Source organism: Benincasa hispida, chromosome 12 (genome assembly GCF_027475165.1).
Source record: "Benincasa hispida cultivar pf3 chromosome 12, pf3_genome.v1.1, whole genome shotgun sequence".
Taxonomy (NCBI): domain Eukaryota; kingdom Viridiplantae; phylum Streptophyta; class Magnoliopsida; order Cucurbitales; family Cucurbitaceae; genus Benincasa; species Benincasa hispida.
Genome location: NC_143489.1, coordinates 39,152,957 through 39,170,954, shown reverse-complemented (window position 1 = coordinate 39,170,954; position 17,998 = coordinate 39,152,957).

Sequence of the window (17,998 nt, the reverse complement as noted above, 5' to 3'; positions counted from 1 at the left end):
AGAGAATCGGTATTAGATATGTATCATATACAAATACTTTTAGATACGTGGTAAGTACGTGTCTGATATGTGATTTGAAGTATCTGATTCTTTTAATTTTCAGATACGCGTATCTGCTTTCAAATACGTGAATGAGATATGCTGGATCATTTTTTCTTTCAAATTTAAGTCCAACCAGTTAAAAAGCTCAACTCACAACCTATTTTATTTAAGTGCGTGGTTCGGAATGGTTTTAAAATCATCAAAATCATTTTTTTTTTCATTTTTAAAATCACTCGAAAACACACTTTTAATTACTTAAAATTAATTTAGTTTTCAATTTTACACTTTTAAATACATTTTTCATATCATCAAAATTAGTTTTGAAGGATTAGACTTTCATCGTGATTTTGAAAATGAGAAAAATAATTTTAACAATTTTAAAATCACTCATAAACATAAAAGTCCACTTAAATAGAACGATCCAAAAAAAAAAAAAAAAAAAAAAATTAAAAATGATAAAAACATAAAAAAATTAAAAGAAAAATTCAGAAACGTAATTAAATCTTCATTAAAAAATCGGAAATGTAATTAAATCTTCGTTATTCTCTCATCTCTCAATATCTAAATCATGACTCACACTTCCTTCATCCTAACTTCATTTTGCAATCTTTATCATCTACTTCTTTCCTACTCTAGTGGCTTAACCACCACTCAAAGCTATTAGATTGTTTTTTTTCAAGTTTTCACTCTTTTCTTGAATCTATTTTAATCTAACTTAAAATAAGTATTATAACAATTAATTGGGCATCATCCTATATACTCACACACACATATAATAACGTGTATCTTCAATGTATCTGTATTTTAATTTTTCAAAAATGAATGTATCGTCATATCATATCGTATTCGTATCTTAAATTTGTAACTCTGTACTTCTTAGATTAAATCATATCCTATCTTTAATAGTAGCATTAACTCTATGGGATCCTTTTGGGCTCAAAATTGAATTTATTTTGTGAAGCTTTTGAGGAGCCAATAAGGTAATGGCACTTCACAATATGAAGTACAACTTCTCTCACTTTCTTTTTCATTCTTCATTATCTTTTGAGAGGAACTCAGTATCATGTCACGACTAGGCATTTTTCAAGGGTCCCATATTATTTAAATTTTTCAAACAATTGGAAGGGATTGGGCCATTCACTATTGCTCCTAAACAGACAATAAGACCTCACTTTCTTTTACCTTTAATTTTCTCTGTCCTAAATATACTATCACCTATCTTTTTCTCTTAATATTTGAGATTTAAGCTTTTAATATAAAATTAAAAAATGTTATCCTCATTTAACATTTACATGTTCATCTAGTTGAAATTATTAATTTACAGTACAATAAAAACAGGTTTTCATAACCCTAAAAATTAATCATTAACATATTTCTTGATTTTTTATTTTAGTTTTTGAATCCACCATCAAATAAAATGTATAAACAATACATGAAAAATTAGTCATATTATTGGTTGTTTCGTGACATTTTAATATAGTCAACCATAAGTATTTATTGCCATTGATTAACTATCATGAAAACATTTTCTAAGACAATTTATTATTGTCAATAAATGACCAAGATGTTAATTAATTACTATATTAGGTTAGCTAAGGGTCAATTTGTTTAAAAAATTCTCTAGAAGCTAAAAGTAGTTTAACTTAGATTTGAGACATATGTTTGGAGATTAAAGTGAAATAAATAGAAGTTAAAGAACCAAAAAAAAAAAAAAAAAAACAATATCCTAAACCTAACCTCCTTGGTTTGTTTCTTGAGGTTTCAATTGGAAATTAAATATCATTGTCTGTATCACAAGTTTTATTTTTTTTTAAACTTAAGTCCCATTTGGTAACTATTTGGTTTTTAATTTTTAATTTTTTAAATTAAACCTATACAAACTACTTTTACTTCCAAATTTCTTCTCTAACTAGAGGGATTCTTTTAAGTCTGAGAGCTCTCACAAGCGTTTACCTCCATCTCCTCATACTGAAAAAGAGAAAACCCTCCTGATATGAATTAGGAGCCCTCGTATTACCTCTGGGACCAATCACACGTTCAAGAGCAAAGAAACTACAGTTAGCGTTGAATTCTCGCATACAAATGGAGAGACTCAATTGAGAGGATTCAAGCAGCAATATCTGATCAGAAGCTCTATAATTGATTTTAATTGATGCTACAAAATGAAACCGACTGAACTTTGTTAAATTTTTAATTCACATTTTTTAATTGCAAACATACCTTATTTTTGGGAGTTTTAGTTTTTGAGTTGGGGGTAAAATGGACTTTTTAAGTCCCTTTAGTTAACTAGGACGGGTTCAAAGGAGTGAAGAAAACCATAGTACGTTAGTTTTTTGGATGTTTGGAGTTTTTAGGGTTTTCATGAATGAAAATTCTTTGAGGGATGACAAAGCCTCTGTTAGGGTGTATGCCTTAAAGCCTCGTAGTTAATATGTTATTCAAAATAATGGTTCATTATTTTATGCAATAATCCATTAAAGAAAGATATGAGGTTATTTATGTAACTTAAACATGTATGTAGTTGACATACATGTGGATCATGTTTAAGTAATAACCTAAATGGTCTGTAGTATATGGATAAAGTTGGGTGCCTTATCCTAGTGGCACTACGAATACAACCCACTTTATAATTGTTACAATAGTTGTAAAGTTTTACAAATGATTTGATCCTAATCGTTTATGTGGAGACATGCGAGTAGGGATATCCTATTCGAATAGTTTGTATAAGACTTGATGGCGAAATGATTAGTCTCTTTTTATAACCCGTTGATTGAAAAGATTAACATTTCATAGGATAGCCATTGGTGACTCGACCTTAATCCTGAGTGAGTTGTGAACTCTTGTCTATGAGGGCGATCGTTTGATCTTTATGAGTGACAATGGTCAGATTTGCTAGCTCAATATACCTACCATTTTGGGGATTTATCCAAGCAGGGACTTGGGAACATAGCTTCACAAGATGAAATTCACTCCTTCCCGTCTTTAGGGTAAGTAGATGAATTACTCTTTTAAAGGTTGCTTTTGAGTCTTAAACAATGATTTGCCTCACCCTCTCACTGGCCCGAGAGGGATTAGTTTATAGTTGGACTATAAAATGTTTGTTAATTAGAGGGATCCGAGATACTTAAGGAGTTAGATATAACTACAAGGGTAAAGTGATAATTTGACCCAACTATAGTTACAAGCGATTTGTGAAGGTCGACTTACTGTTAATTGTTTATATCCTGGACATAGAAATATATCTACAATGCGAAGAATGCAACTAGGGGCCTTTAGTGAAGTGACCTACAATTAATGAATGTTGATTAATTTAATTAAAGAGTTTACTTAATTAATCTCGTATCATTGGAGCTTCTGATCTATAGATCCATTAGATCCCCTTGCTAGCTTACTAAGGGTAAAAATAAGAATCAATGTTCAAATTAAATAAGGGAATGAATTGTATAAGATACAAATAATATAATGTATATAGATACATTTTAATATATACAGTTAATTATAAATATGATTTATAATTAATATTATATATGAAATAAATAAATATTCGAATGAGATTCAAATTGATATAACATATATAGTGTTGGGTTTTATGTCCTAAAACTCGCAGTCTGTAAAATTAAACATATTCTATTTGCAATAAAGATGTTATTGAGGTTTATTCAATAAACCGTTATTGAATATGTAAATTGCACTTGTAAAAAAAGTTAAATCCAATAAACTAAGATTCATGGCTATTACACGAGTACTTGGATTTTATGTGGAGACATAAGAGTGATCAAGTTTGAGTAGATAGTCAAAACAATCTATAATATATGGATAAGGCTGGGTATCCTATTTTGGGGACACTATTGGATGCAACTTACTTTGTGTTTAGTACAAACGATGTGATCCTAAATCATTCATGTGAAGACATGCGAGTGAAGGCATCCTGTGCAAGGAGTTTGTATAAGACCTGACCAAGAAATAAGTCACTCTTACTTTATAACATTGTTTACTATTTAAGACTGACTACTTCAAAGCGATGATCTAGGTAACTTGACCTTAACTTTGAGCTAACTATGAACTCCTGTTTATTCAGAATTATCCTTAGATTTGCATGGTTGAGGGTTGACTCAATAATATCGACTCAATAAACCCCCCATTTCAGGGGTAAGACCAGGTAGACAGCTGGGGACATAGGGTACAAGACGGAATTCATTCTTACCCGCTTTTAGGAATAGTAGAGAGGTTGTTCCTTTAAGTGCTGACTCCGGATCTTGAACAAGGGGCCCCACTTCTCATTGGCCTGAGAGGGACTCGATTTGGTGATTAGATCACAAACCAATTGTTTATTAGAGGATTAGTGGGTCTTAAGGAGCAAGATGTAATCTCGGGGGTAAAACAACTTTTGATCTATCCGTTATTACGAATAACTCATGAAGGGTTGACTTATTGATTATGGTTATACTGAGTGGACAGAAATATATTTATAGTGAGAGGAGTGCAACTATTGAGTTTTAGTGAAGTAACCTGGTAGTTAATGAATGTTGGTTAATTGGGTTAAATAGTTTAGCCAGTTAATCTCAAATCGTTGGATCCCATGATCTGTAGGTCCATTAGGTCCCCTGCTAGCTCACAAATGAATTAAATCTTAAAATAGAGTGATGAAAATTTTGAAACGTTCAAATTTAATTTAAGGGAATTATTAATCATATACAATATAATTAAATGTTTAATTATTAAATTAAACGAAATTGGAGAACTGCATAATAATTCAATATGATTTAAATATTAATTGTATGAATAAGGATTCATGATTGTGAAATAGGTGATTTAATATTAGATATTAAATTAAAATTATTAAATAATTATTTAAATAAATTTTAAATAAGATCAATTGTTTGAATTAATTTTATTTAAAACTGAAAAATTTGAATTTTGTGAAAATTCAAATAATAACAAAGTCAATTTTATTTTAAGTTTGAAATTAAAATTAAAATTGATTAAATAACAAAATCCCACTCAATCCGTCTAAAATTCCACTTTCATTGATAGTGGTTTTGGTGTCAAACCATGGTGAAATGGTGTAGCATGCTGAATTTGATAAACTTAAGCTAGAAAAGGCATGCAATTTGGCTGAAATTTTTAGTTTTTGGCTTCTTCAACCCTTGAACACCAAAACCACTCATTCTCTCTAAAATTCCTAAAAACTGTAGCTCATTTTGGATCCCATAATCCAATCTAAGGTCCTAGAGAATAGTAGGGATGATCAAGTGGTTGTCTTTAAAGATTGGAATGAAGAATTCAAACAGATTTGCAGCTGGAAGAGGATTCTTCAAAGGTATAAACTTCAGAAACTCTATTTCTTAATATGAACATGCTTACTTGATTGCTAAAATTGATGGAATTATAGTGCTTAATATCCAAATTGCTTCCGCTAGTTGATTGCCAATACCAACAACTGGTATCAGAGTATGATTTAAGCACTCAATTCATGTTAATTTTAGCTTGGTGGGTGATTTTCATAAGTTGTATGAATATGAGTGCTGATATGGATACTTCCAGTTTTGGCATTAGATTTATCTTCAATTTTGTTGCAACTGTTGTAATTGGCTCTTTGTTTATGGGCCTTAATGCGCGATTAAGAGTCTATAAATTTGTTAAAGTCAATAGAGCTGTAATTAGGTTGTAATTGAAGAAAATTCGAAGCAAGCTTAGTAGCTGGTTGCAGCAAAAGAAGCCTCTGCCACACAACGTTGCAATGTGCCCTTAGAGCGTTGCAATGCTGTTCTTCAAACAGACAAGAATTGAAGAAATGCCTCGAAGTGTTGTAACATTGTGTTTCAGCCATTCCAAAAATGTGTGAACGCAACTCGGATGGGTCAGGGTTGAATTGGTTCGGCCGATTCAGGTCATGGAGGTCCGGTTCAGCCTGATTTCAAGCCTTGGAGGTTCGATTTAGGTGGTTCGGGTCTAGTTCGGGTCAGTCATGCGGTCCAGAGGCTGTTTGAAGCTGTTTTTAATTATGGATAGCAGTTTGAGTCATGGAGGTCCGGATAACCCTTGTTTTGATCGGTTTAGCCCGATTTCAAGCCTTGGAGGTCCGGTTTGGATCGGTTTGTGCGATCTAGAGGCTGTTTGAAGTTGTTTTTAATTTTTATTGTAATAATTTAGGTTGTTTGCTTGCTTAGAATGCCAAAACTGGTCCATATCAATGTGTATTTATTTATGCATTATTAATGTATGTTATAATTAAATAAATCTTATATGTGCAGATAGTATGCGTAAGTCTATGTGTTTATTATCCAAGTGCAATGTTTACATTTGGATTTAAACCTACGATGTCTAGGTTAAAACTAATTTTAAAACCTCACACCGCTCACACAAGCTCATAAAATTGGTTATCAATTCTCGTTATTTCAGTCATAATCCCCAGGTGGAAGGTGTTACATAAATCGTCAACTTAAATACCCCCAACCTTAGGCAGAATTGTGAACTGATTGAGTTTGTAACCAAAATTTTATAAGATAACGACATATTTTAACTATTAAAACAAGTTGTTAACCTAAATGAGCATGCTTTTTATCTTTGTTATGGATTTTAATGTTTAATTAAATTTTATAACATACTTCAATGCATGTAACATGCTTCCTATGGTGGGATTTTAATTCTACATGGCATACTTTATGCACATAAAAGATTTATTTAATTATAACATACATCAAACGCATAAATAATTAAACACAAAACTGATATGGTTTTTAGTTTGGGTATTTTCAAGCAAACAAAGGCCTAACTATTACATAAATCAGCAAAATCGGCTTCAAAAACCTTATAGACCACTCAGACCTCCTTGAACTGGGCAAAACCCATCGAGTATCAGCAAGCACCCAGCATCAAGTATGCTAGTGTGCATTGAGTCTGACATCAAGCATCATCGAACATCAAATATTTCACAAAATACCATCGAGTAGACGCCATCGACCATCGAGTAAAGCATCATGCATCGAGCAGCGAGTATTTCATGAAATATCACCGAGTGAACGCATCAAGTACCATCGAGTATTTCATGAAATATCATCGAGTAAATGCATCAAGTACCATCGAGTATGGCATCGTGCATTGAGTATTTCATGAAATACCATCGAGTATGCCATTAAGTATCTGGCAGAAATTTGAATTTCCAGTTCCTTTGTTCGACCTTCTTCATTTTTTGTCTTCAATTACATCCTAATTGCAACTATAATGACTCCAAATGAATTATAGACACTTAAACATGTATTAAGGCCCATAAAACAAGAGCCAATTACAAGAGTTACAACATAATTGGATACTAAAACACTAGAAAAACATATCAGTTCACCAATTTCATACAGTTTATGAAAAATATCCACCAAACTCAAATTAACGACAATTGAGTGCATAAATCATGATCTAATACCAATTGATAGAGTATATTAACATGCAGTGAAGAAAATCAGAATCAATAAGCACTCTAATTATAATTAATTTGAGTTTAAAATATGCTTCAAAGTAACTAATACAGAAGAGGTTTTGCTGAACACAATACCTTTGATGAAACCTCTTCAACACCAGTTGAGATCCACGTAAATGTGCTTCAATATACAAGTAGACCACCACGAAGATCTTCTCTACTATTCTCTTGCAAGGAATGTGTGGTGGAAACACTAAAATGAGCTAGATTTGATGAAGATATGAAGAGGGTTTTGAGGGTTTCAAATTCTGCAGAGTTCTTGAAGAAGTTCTTGAAAGCTTAAAACATCATTCAACCCAACACTTTAATTTATAAAGCTTTCATCATGCAAATTCAAAACTTGCATGAAGGCCTATTTTTCACAGAATTTCTCGTTATTCATGTCAGCATTTTCACTTCTGATATCTCCAGTGTTCTTCATGGAGAAAGTGGAATTGGATGAATAAGGTGCTTTGCACCATAATGGAGATTTCCAACTTTTGAAAATCTCCACTTTGAGTTTTCAAAATTTGTTTTTTAACAAATTGATTTCTAAAACCAAATTATAAATAAACAAATCTATTTGTTTTATTAATTTTATAAAAATTAATTCAATTAATTAATTTTAAATAAAAATAATTAATTAAACCTTTTAATTAATTTTGTTAATTTAATATCTAATATTAAAGTAATAAAATACCAATTTCACTATTATGAATTTAATTTCATATAATTAACATTTAAACCATAATTTAAATATTAATTGATTCTCCAATTTTGTTTAATTTCGATAAAATTAAACATTTCAATTGTATCAAACACAATTAATAGAAGCCCATAATTGAATTTGAACATTTCAAATTCTAAACCCTAATTTCAAATCTCGTCAAGATTACTCAATTTACTAATCCAAATTACGAGCTAGTAGAGGGACCTTGTGGATATACAGATCATGAGCTCCAACGATTTGTAATTAATTGGTTAAACACTTTAAACCGAATTAATCACTATTCGTTGACTACCAAGACATTTCACTATAGCTCGATAGTTGCACTCTTCTCACTGTAGATATATTTCTGTCCATTTTATTAACCATTATCGGTAAGTCAATTCTTCACAGGTTGTTCGTATTTACAGCTAGGTCAAAGATTAACGGGAAAAATAAACAAACCCAACGGATTCAAACTCTTTTTCTCTTTTCTGATCCTTTCTTGACTGGTTATATATATATATATATAATAACTTCACTAACTTGAACAACAACCTAAATTTGACCTGTTTTACCCTTGTAAATACATCTTGCTCCTTGAGCTCCCACTGATCCTCCATTGAACAATTGATTTATAGTTCAACTTATAAATCATAACCCTCTCTTCCAAGAGAGGGCGGGGCCCCATTGTTCAAGAAAATACATCAACGCTTAAGTGAAAAACCCATCTGCTAACCCTAAATCGGGTAGAAGTGAATTCCATATTGCAAGGCTATGTCCCCAACTATCTATTCGATCTTATCCCCAAAATGAGAGGCTTATTGAGCAATGTTGTTGGACTACTCTCACCTATGCAAATCAAAGGATCATCCCGAATAAATAAGAGTTCATAGTTAGCTCAGGATAAGATCGAGTTACCTTAGGTCATTGAGTTTGAGATAGTCAGTTTTAACAATAAACAGTTGTTATAAAGAAAAGTGACTATTTTGATGTCCGGTCTTATGCAAACTCATTATACAGGATGCCCTCACTCACACGCCTCTACATGAATGATTTTTGGATCACTTCATTTGTATCAGTATACAAAATGTGCCGCATCCAATAGTGTCACCAGGACGAGGTATCCAATCTCATCCATATACTTATAGACCATTTTGGCTACATACTAAAACTCATCCATTTTTATGTCGCCACATAAAGTTAAAGTATTCATGTTATAGTCATGGATTCGTTTATTGGATTTTCATAAAAGAATGCAATATCAATAATAATTTATTGAATAAAAATCTCAACAACAATTTTATTGATAAATAGAATATGTTTGCAACATTTACGAACTGCAAGTTTAGGACATTCCTAACAATCTCCCACTTGGACTAACACTTCAGTGAGACAAACATATAAATATATAATGTTTACACTGTTGAGAAATAAAGAAAGAAAAATACAACAAAATAGGGCATCCAAAATACCTTTTGACATTCTCCCACTTGCCCTAGATTATGTTGCTTGTAGTCCTAGTCCAACCAGGTGGCCCTCGAACACTTTAGCTAAGAGGGCCTTCATAAACGAATCAGCAAGATTGTCTTCTGAGGCTATCTGCATGACTATCATGTCTCCTTGGTGTACAATCTCTCTGATGAGATGATACTTTCTTTCGATACGTTTTCCACGTTTGTGACTCCTAGGTTCCTTGGAATTAGCAACTGCACCACTGTTGTGTTTTTATCGCATCTTTACTGCTTTCCTTTATTTTATTGCAATTTATATACCTATACAAACTCATTTTTAAAGATTGAAAACTTGGTCGCATATATCATGAACGTCTTGCGGTGGAATTACACTTGGTTCCATCGTAAGGGAACTTGTGACAACGCATGGCATACTACATGAACATCCATAATTAACACATAACTAGAAGTAGTATCGCATCATTGTGAGCAATTTATATCATCAATCCAAACGCGTTACACAAACCTGTCAGGAACTTGCGTAGCCACACTGCTTCTTTAGCTGCTTTGCATGCAGCTACGTATTCTGCTTCCATCGTGTAATTAGCTATATGATAATGGGTAGAAATACACGTTATTAAAGCTCAAATAAGTAAAACAATGAGAGAATGCGACAGTAAAAATAAGTAATATCATGTCCAAAAGCGCTAAACTAAAGAAACAGTTAATTTACTTATTTTGTACAGGAAAAATGCATTGGCGTAAGGGAAAATGTGATCCAAAGGAATTAGGTGTTAACACACTTAAAGAATGCGATTGCAAGCCATGCGATTGTGAGAAGTTGCTCAAAAAGGTGGCCGTAAAGGTGATTGCACAATAAATCATGATGGGACAGAAAGCTGATGACAATCGAATCCGAATTTAGTTGACAAGTCGTTAAAGCCACACTGTAGCAAGTACACTCAACTTTCGATGACTATTAATCGGCGCATCAGAGCAAGAGATTTAATGATCGTCCATCATTGCAATCATTGGAGAGAAAGGCTGCTTCACCTTGAGCTCTATAAATACCGAAGGCCACCATTGTAACAAGGAAGGAGGAGAATATACAAGTTAGAAAGCCGTTAGTCTGTTCACGTACGTACTCGTACTTAGATTTAGAGGATGGAGACAAGCTCGAAGACGAAGAAGCTGAGAGATCATTCCCAGACATATTGAGAGACTGCTGGAAAGCGCTACAAAGGGAGAGAGGGCCAACACTTGCGAGAGCAAGAATATTCATCTGGACAGAGTTGGAGTGAAAAAGGCAGTGTAATAGGCCACGGGAAGTAAGACATTGCTTACCGGGCTTCTTATCTCTAAATTCCATTTGTTATTTTGTATTCAACACTTTACTTATAGAAAATGGAAATCTCATTTCAATCTATGTTCAATCTCTGCATACTTCACATGAGTAGCTAAATTTCTGAATGGGTTGAGAAGTACTTAGCTTGCATGACCCAAGATTTACATTTTATGCGATCATCTTGTCTTATGTATGCATCATTCACCCTTTAGAGATACTTGAGAGAGTAGTCTAAAGATAGAATCTAGACTTAAGAGAGTCAAGTTAGAACTGCATAAGCAAGAAATAGAAACTTAGATATAGGTTCTATCGCTACTTACACATTGCATACACCCTAGAAATCGGATATGATTGTATGCGGTCACCTTATTTTATGTGTGCAACATTCATCATCGCATAGGCAAGAATAGAGGCTTAGACATAAGTCCTATCGACTTTTTCGTTTACATCGCATGCGTCCTAGAAATAGAAATTATGGCATTTGCATTGAGAGATGACGTGCTGTTGTTTGTGTGTAGCATGATCGCATAACTTGAATGTAATCTTAGAAAGTATTAGCTAAACCCTTCTCAACCCGTTCATCGCACACTCATTGTTACTCTTGATTCCATCAACTCTTCGTTCGAACTCCGTTGCATAGGAAATATTCTTAATCAAAACACCATCCAACTTATTCATTTTCACCACCGCAAGAGAATCGAAGTAACTATCGCATATTTACTCAGTAGTCCCTGTGTTCGACCCTGGACTTACAAGGAAACCTAGTGAGGCTTACACTTTGGTCTTATTAGGAAAACTTGCATCGCATAACACATACCACTGCAAACTCACACCATAATCGCATCACAATTCACAATGCATCCAGTTTTTGGTGCCGTTGCTGGGGACTATGGCAGTATATATTGCGCTAACAGTAAACCTTTTGATTTTCTTTGTAGCTTTCGACCTCTGGGCACCGCCATTCTTTTGGTAAGGGAAGAAGTAGGCGTCACATGAGCGAAGGACACGTTCCTAAGCCCACTTATGACCCAAAGATAGAAAGAACATTCCGAAGAAGATAGAGAAACAACCGCCAACAATAAGAAGAAAGAAATCCTCGAATGGCGGAACAACTGGAAGAAAGAGCCGTAAACGCAAACAACATCATGGCAAACACCATTCTCCTGGCGAACGATCGCAATAGACCTATTCGAGACTATGCGTCACCTAAGCTATATGATTTCTCCCCAAGAATCATGAGGCCAGCTTTGGACGGATGAAGGTTTGAGATGAAGCCGGTTATGTTACAGATGATCCAGACAGTTGGACAGTTTGGTGGAAGGCGTGGCGAGGATCCGTACACCCATATCCAGAGTTTTATTGAAATCTGTAACACTTTTGTGTTCCCAAATATCTCTACTGAAGAAGTTCGACTCACGCTATTCCCATTTTCGTTATGCGATCAAGCAAGGAAATGGGCATATTCCCTCAAACCAGGGGTGATAACTTCGTGGGAACAGGTTGTCGAGAAGTTCATGAAGAAATATTTCCCTCCTACCGAGAATGCAAGAAGGAGGAAGTTAATCATGAATTTTGAACAGAAAATAGACGAATCGCTTAGCGACACATGGGCGAGGTTTAAGAGATTAATGCGAGATTGTCCACACAACGGATTACCAGATTGTCTCCAGATGGAGATGTTTTATCATAGATTGAATCCTGCATTTTAGAAAGATGCCAATGCGGCAGCAGCTGGTGGTCTGCTTGATAAAACTTATGATGAGGCGAAGAGTATCCTTGATCACATATAAAAAAATCATGAAGATTGGCAAGAGAGCGATCAACGAGTAAAATTTTGAGAAGGTAACGCAAATAACGGTGCCATCGCATCTTTACAGAATCAAATGATTGTGATGATTAATCTGTTACAGGCATCGCAATCAACAACCCTGGAACGCAAAGAGGGTAGGTTAACGCAATTGAACAGACGAGCACAAGTTGTGCTACTTGTGGAGAATCGCATCCGATCGAAGAATGTCCAAGGAACCCGCAGTTAGTATACTTCGTAAAGAACAACCATTTCTCTAATACATACAACCCCAACCGCAACAACAAGCCAGCAGCTCGCAAGCACCGCCATCATCCTCTCTGGAGAACCTATTAAAGCAGTCCATTGAAAAGAACGAGACGGACCTCCAGACCAGGAGACTTCCATCCGCAATCTAGAAATTCAAATAGGACAGATTGCGGGAGAGCTGAAAAATAGACCGCAAGGGACGCTACCAAGCTCAACTGAGCTCTTGGCAACCCGAGGAATATAGGGAAGGAGCAATGTCAAGTAGTTACCTTGCGAAGTGGAAAGATGATAATGGAAGAAAAGAAGGAGTCGAGTAAGACCAATCCAATTGCGATGGAATCCAAGAACCCATTGACACAAAATGAATCAGAAGAGCCTGAGACGATGGAACCGAAAGTTACGTCCACCTACAAGCCTATAGAACACGGAACAGTGAAGGTACAGCTACCACCATTCCTGCAAAGACTAAAGAAGAAGCAAAATGATGAAGTTATGTATCATCGCTTCATGGAAATGTTAAAATAGCTACACATCAACATTCCATTTACAGAAGTGATAGAACAAGTGCCGAAATACGCTAAGTTTTTGAAGAACATGGTGTCAAAGAAAATAAGCACGGGAAAGTTTGCAAGGGTGGCACTAATGCAAAAGTGAAACACCATAATCCCACTGAAGATGCGCGACCTAGGAAGCTTTATGATACCCTACTCAATTGACGGGATCTATATCGGGTAAGTGCTATGCGACCTTGGGGCTAGTATAAATTTAATGCCCCTTTCAATCTTCAAACAGTTGAATGTGGGGCAGCTGACGCCCACGACGGTGACTCTCTAGATTGCGGACAGGTCCCTAGTTCACCCTGAGAGAAAGTTGAAGGATGTTCTGGTCACAATTGATAAATTCATTCTATCGGTTGACTTCATCATTCTTGACTATGAGGTAGACAAAGATGTGCCTATCATATTGGAACAACCATTTTTATCTACTGGTCGTGCTCAAATTGATGTGTACAAAGGAGAGATCACGATGAGTATAAATGAGAAGAAACTCAGGTTTAACATCATCAGTGCCATGAAGTATCCAGAAGATGAAGACCTATCCGATTCTGACAATGAACACAGTTGCAATGAAGAAGTGGAGTCCGAAGAAGAAGATGAAAGAGAGGATGCGAACGCATCCGTAGAAACCTGCCATGTGATCATGGAGACAGTAAACAAAGAAGAAAATTTAATTTTGAATGAAGAGAGAAAAACACAAAGACCTTCCTTAGAACAACCACTGACCTTGGAGCCGAAAACTCTGCTAAGTCATATGAAGTATGTTTTCCTTGGACAAAATGAAACCTTACCGATGATAATATCCTTTGCACTTCAAGAAGAACAAGAAAATGCACTGCTCAGCATCTTAAAGAAGTACATAAAAGCAATTGGGTGGACGCTAGCAGATATAAGAGAAGTTAGCCCAACATATTGCATGCACAGAATACGTCTCGAAGAAAACCAAAAAGGGTCTATCGAATCTCAACACAGACTAAACCCTACGATGAAGGAGGTTGTACAAAAGGAGATCATTAAATGGTTGGACGCAGGAATCATATACCCAATCATCGATAGCACGTGGGTCAGCCCCATGCAATGCGTTCCCAAGAAGGGAGGATTGACGGTAGTCCCGAACACAAACAATGAGTTAATACCAATGAGAACTGTCACTGGCTGGCGAATTTGTTTGGATGATGCTTGATTTTTTTGAAGTGGAAATGTGGATGATATGCGCTGATGGATTTGTGTTGTGCACTCAAGTTTCCCCAGTGGAATTCAAGTGTAAATTCCTCTGAGTTTCCTGGTAAGTTGATAACTTGTAGAAATACAAGTTATTTATACTGCCTTATCTAGATATTGCAGACGAAAGAGAATAAATATGCGCCAATTGTATGAAAATTAACTTAGAAATACAATAATTCTGAATTATCACAATTACACCCACTAACATCACTAAGATGGAAGAAAAGGAGATTTCTACTATGTTTTGCAGGATACTAAGTCACCGCTTGCGATTAAGGCTCAAGACAAACTGACCAACGCATCTCTGTCACATTGCGCCCATTAATCAACAATGAAAAGATGATTAACGCAATGACAACACAATGCGATAGTCGATCCAGAGCTGACTTTCAACCGTATGCGGTAATAAAAACAACACCACATGCGAACACTCAATCGAAAGATGCAGTTGAGCAACGTAAATGCGAAGGATGGTGCCACGTGTACGCCTAACGGTTGTGCAGATTTGACGGTCTGATTGCATAACAGAAGGAATAATATCCCTCCATCTTTGGAATTTCCATAACAACAAGTGGGGACCACAAGGCCAGAGTCAAAGATCTTCTCCTATAAATACCCCATAGAATTCACAGAAAAGGAGGCTACTTGATACGGGGCTAATTGTTGCTATTATATTGAGAAAAAGGCTGAGCTAAGTGTTGAACTAAAGAAATATGAGAAGAAGAAGAGACAAGGTCGAGAGGTGAGTCTCAGTGTTAATATGCAAGATCCCCGCTGCGAAGCTCTATACTCAGATCCCTGCTACCGGTTGGGCAAGCCTGAGAGGAAAGCTCATCCTTCCACACGATCCATCCATTCCGGCAAGCAAATCTCCATCCAAATCGGTGTACAATCTTCACAGCCAGCCTTGCCCTCAGTATTTTGTATCATGCTGCCTGTATCTTGTACCATCTTAGCTTAGGTTTACTGCATTTTATTTTATTATCGCATTTTTATTGCTTTCCTTTACTTTATCGCAACTTTATATACTTGTACACAAATACTTTTATTAAATTGAAAAACCTGGTCGCATGTATCATAAACATAGCAATAACCTCAAACAGTCCCTGTGTTCGACCTTGGATCACACCGAGAAACTTGCGATGGAATTATACTTGGTTCCAACGTAAGGAAACTTGTGACAATGTATTGCATACTACAAGAGCATCCATTAATAACGCATATTTAGAAGTGGTATTGCATGAATTGAGTCAAGTCAGGTCATTAGTGCATATCAATGGACTTATGTCTCGTGTGTGCATCACTGTATAGCTCAATTCTTTGTCCAACAAGTTTATGGCACCATTGCTGGGGATTGGTTAACGGTTTTATTGTTTGAGTGTGTTTATGGTATTTTGCAGGACAGATCTCTTTGTACTGACTATTCAACGCAGAGAGCAGTCTGACGGCTTATGAATGCGGGAGTGATCTTGTAATTCTAAGTGGACCTAGAGATCAAGTGTATTATTTGCGCAAGAGTTCATCAGGGCCAAATTAATCGGTGAAGAAGCATGGCTGATGAGAATGTGCAACCTACAGGAGACCAAAGGGAAATTGTGCCAGCACAAGATCCAGTTTTTCTTGTTGTTGACCATAACATCCCTATGAGGGAATATGCGGTGCCAGATTTTTATAACTTCTCACCAGGAATTTCAAGATCCATGGTTGAGGGGAATGTAAGCTTTGAGATAAAACCTATCATGCTGTAGATGATTCAGAATGTGGGTCAATTTGGAGGATTACAAGGAGAAGACCCACACGCTTATTTGACGAATTTTGTAGACATGTGCAGCGCATTCTCCATGCCTAGTGTAACTCAAGAAAGGCTTAAATTATATCTGTTCCCATACACATTGCGGGACGAAGCAAAGAGGTGGGCTCAAGCGTTAGAGCTAGCCGAGATTAATGGTTGGACGCTGTTGGTTGATAGGTTCATGAACAGATTCTTTCCTCCACCAGTCAATGTAAGAAGACGAAGGGATGTTCTGAATTTTGAACAAAAGGGTTACTAAGCCTTGAGTACCGCTTGGGTGCGATTCCGACAGTTAGTGAAAAGCTGTCTGCATATCGGGATTCCTGATAGTATTTTGATGGAAACTTTTTATAATGGCTTAGACCAATCAACACGAGCAGTTGCCGATGCCTCTGCAGAAGGAGGATTGATGAACAAGTCATATACGGAGGTAAAGAACATATTGGATCGCATCTCGCGGCATTCTGATGAGTGGATTGATACTGGGCTTGAGGTAAGAGGTTTGGAGCAAGAAAGAATAGAAAGTGCCGATGTGTCAACCGATACAATGAGCGCATTGGTCGATCAGATGACCACAATGACCTCAATTCTCCAGATAATGACTAACAACAGAGAACTCTCTCTCAAGAATCAGCGCAAGTTAATGCGTTGACTCACGTGGCCACAATGAATTTTGTCTAATGCAGAGAGGGACATCCAGTAGAGTTATTCCCATGGAATTAACAACCCGTGTATGCCATCTACGATGAATCATTTAGCAACATCTAAAACCCTGGTTGGTGGGATCACCCAACTATAGGTTGGGACAGGAATCACAATCAGCAGAGCCATAGTTTCTATTAGTATAGTTATCAAGGGGATCGAGGCAACCCTCCAGTCTTCATTAATCCAGACTGCAACCCAAGTAATGCCCAAGGTATAACACCCTGTGACCAACCGTTCCTATATGATACCTCTTGCAGCACCTCGTCTATGAAGACATCGTTAAAGCACTATATTGAAAAGAGTGAGGCAATGAGACCATCGCAAGCTAACACCCTTAAAGAATAGAAGAGCAGATAGATCAGCTTACGAGGGAATTAAAGAAGAAAGCACCTGGTACGAAGCATAGCATTTCAAAAGCATAGGGGCCACGAGGAAAAGAACAATGTCATGCAGTGACATCAGCAAAACAACAGCCCCTATGTTATTAGTACCAGATGCAACAACAACATCAGTCGATTTGCCTGTTGATGATGACCAGTCAGTTAATATTGGAAAAAGTACCAGCTCAGAAGTAAGTTCATCTACAAAAGATGAAGCTCCTCAAGTCATGAATGCTAAATCAACGCAACCTCCATCTAATGAAGCGCAGCAAGCATCGGACCTC